We start from the raw sequence: 3,642 nt of genomic DNA on the forward strand, positions 1-3,642 counted from the left end.
TTTTTTTTGGCTTGTCACATCAGCCATCCTCTTTCTGCTCCCAGAGTTAACAAGCTGAATCAAAGCAAGCACTATGAGATTAATTTTTGCTAGCTCTCTGCTTCCTTCTGCTAGAAGTTTCTCTTTGGTTCGAAGGACATTTTTGTTTGTTTGTTTTTCACAATGACTAGGGCAGCAAGTGCTATGGGCATAAGAAGTCAGGCTCAAGGGATGCTAAACATCCTGCAGCCTATAGAGCAGTTCCCACACACAAAAAAAGAATTGCCTTTCCCCAAATGATAGTAGCACACCTGTTGAAAACCACTTACAGAGATAGTAACACTCTGGGTATTACATTCTAGGTCAAGGAGTTAGAGACAGAAATAATGGCTTCCTCAAAGCCTCAAAGATAAAACATTCCTTGACGAGACACTTTCGTTATTTTATGCATCTGAAACCTCAAATGTTTTACATCTGAGGCCTCTGAGAGTAAGGATGCATTATGTGCTGATGATGACATCTGGAGAATGACACTGAAAGGTGCTTCAGTGCAGTGCTATTAGAGGTTTATGTTGGGAAATACATCTCCTGCAAAGTGCAAGTCTGAGCTGAGAGAATAAACATCATTCTCCATTTCTTCAGTAAACATTTCCTGGGCATCTTTTCTGTTCTATACTATGCTAAGACACTCTGGAACTGCAGATAATTTCTATAAGATCCTTGCCTTCAGGTAGCTAGGTTTAATTGAGTAACTGGCTTAAAAAATTATGCCTGCTCCAATGATTGACCTTTACAATGATTGTGAGTCTTTAGGAGTGTTTAGATTTATATAGTAATTGTTCAAGGGGTGACTTAGGGTCCTGTTCCCCTGCTGTTTAGATGGCAATTAGGGTCTAGAGAAACAAGGTTCCTGGTTTAGGGGTTTGATAAATTTAAATGTCCTCCTTAACTAGAGAAAGAGGTGATGGGATTTCAGATATAGGCAATTCCACAGGCCACTTGGGTAATATGTTTATGATCACATTTAGTTGTAGTTCTGGCTCTACCATTAGCTAACATGAGCTCTAGTAGAGAACATGGAACAGTGTTGTCTGGATTCAGATAAACTTTGCATGAAATCTGGGCCTTGCCATTTACTAGCTTCATGTCCTTGGGCAGTTTATGCCACAATTTGAATCCTGTTTGGTAAAAATTTTAAATTGCAACGTTAACCATAACAACATCATACTTGTAGAGGATTAAATAAGAAAATAGATGGGAATCATTTAACACACTACCTAAAACATGGCAATAACTTGTGATTAGCTGTTTTGCTTGAGAAAACTACTCAATCAGTTTCTTCAACTTATATATGGGGGGAAGACTGGGAGGAGGTTGAGCTGAATGAAGCTTCTCAGGCAGCATCAGCTTTCCTGCTGTTAAAGCTAGGTGTTAAAACAGATATTGAAATTGGTTACAAAGACAATATGATTCTAGATCTCTTTAAGAAGACAACAAACTGACCAGTTGTTAAAGACTCTGCTGAAGATATGCTACCTAGTATCAGACATTCAGCAAAATATACTTGTTAATTTTCACATGAAAAAACTAAGTTACAATTCCATATAGAATCAGACTAATTGTCAAGTATACCTTTTCAAGGCAAAATAAAGGGCCATATTTTGGTCATCTTCCATATCCTAAGATAAGGCATCTGGAAGGTGTGTCATGGTTCAATTTTCCTTCACACTGAAGTGGTTTCATAATTAAACAACGGTCTTCCTGGGGTACAGTTGGGATGATTTTCAGAGAAATTTCCATCCTTGATATTGAGAAAGCTCTTAGAAACTGGGAGTATATTACCATTTTATTGATCTCTGTCATTTGAGAACTTTTTGAATTTTTACATATGTTACCAGTAATGTGCTCTAGATGTGATTGAACTAATGCTGATGGAGCACTGTCATTGTAGGACTTCCCTAGAGCATAGAGAGATGTTTTCCGAGAGATGATTGATCCTGGGGTGGCCTACACTTTCTACAGTTTTGAGGAGGGAAGCAGGAAAGAGCCATGGAAGTCTACCCTCTTAGGAATTTGTGTTGATATTGGATTATGACTTGGTGTATGGAGAAAAGTAACAATCATGTTGCATGGCTTGGCTTGTCACAACTTGCTCATACACAATGATCTAAAGTAGGTAATAAATTTCCATGAGAATCTAACAGTAGCTTAATCAGCTCAACTGTCACATTTCTTTTTTTTTTTTTTTCCATTAAGGTTTCAGGTAAAATCAATTGCTCACTCTCATTCATTTGGCAAAGCAGAGGGACTCTGACTCAAAACATTGTACAGTTCCTGACATAATCAACAAAATTATATTGATTTAGGGCACCTCATGTGACTGCTATGATTTGTAGAGATCTGAAAGACCCAGATGGTGTAGCATAATAGAGTTCTCACTGGTTTCTTACTCTTTTTTGTACTCTCATTTATGAGAAAGATAGAATTAATTAAGAAATGGCTCAAAAACTACATAAATAAAGAAATTATAGTGTTCCTCCTACACTTCATCCCGAAATCATTTTTGAGGATTGAGAAGATTAAGGTATTAACATGTGTTCACAGAGCAGACCGATTTCTTTAGCGGGAAATATTCCACACCACTCATAATATTCCAAGGATTATTTTCTTAACTTGGAACAAAATTCAATATAAGGATGAGCCTAGCAGAGATGAGTCATTTCTTTTTTTCTAATAGGCAAAATTTATTTCCGTTCAAAAAGCAATATTTTTTTTTCTATTTTTGACCTGACTTTAAATAGGTGCTATATTCTTTAAATCAAGTTTGAGTTATAATTTTAAATAATTAAAATACACCATTTATGTGTACAGTTTTATGAGTTTTGATATATGAATGCATTCATGTAACTGCCATCACAATCAGGACCTAGAATACATTCTTTACTCCAAAAGTATAATGACAATGAAAACCCGAAAACATAAAATCTTCCCATGTGCTTTTGCATATAATTACCCACTCGATTCCTGACCCGAGACAGCTACTAATTTGTTGATTTCTGTTGCTAAGATTAGATTTACATTTTTGATAATTCCATATAAATGAAATCACATGTTACATGTCCATTTATGTCTGGTGTCTTTTGTTCAGCATAATAATTTTGAGAGGCATTCATATTGTTGCATGTGGCAATAGTTTGTTCCTTTTATTGAGGGATAGTATTCCACTGTAAGAATGTACAGCAATTTGTTTATTCATTAACAAATTGTTGATGGATATTTGGGCTGTTCCCAGTTTAAGGCTATTATGAAGTTGCTATGAAGAATTATGGGAGTCTTTATGTGGACATATATTTTCTCTTTCTTGTATAAATACCTAGGCTTGGCATTTCTGGATTGTGTGGTAAGTAGAAGTTTAACTTTACAAGAAACTGCCCCACTTTTTTTTTTTCAAAATAGTGAGCCATTCTATATTTACACTGGCATCGCTCCACATTCTCATGAACATTTGATATTATCAGCATTTATTTTAAAATTTTTGTAATCCCACTGGGTATATAGCAATATCTCTTTGTGGTTTTAATTTGCATATTCCCGATGATTAATGATGCTGAGCATTTCTTCATAGGCTTATTGGTTATTTACTTTAGTGAAGTAACGTGTTTG

Source organism: Pteropus vampyrus, unplaced genomic scaffold (assembly GCF_000151845.1).
Source record: "Pteropus vampyrus isolate Shadow unplaced genomic scaffold, Pvam_2.0 Scaffold31, whole genome shotgun sequence".
Classification (NCBI taxonomy): Eukaryota; Metazoa; Chordata; class Mammalia; order Chiroptera; family Pteropodidae; genus Pteropus; species Pteropus vampyrus.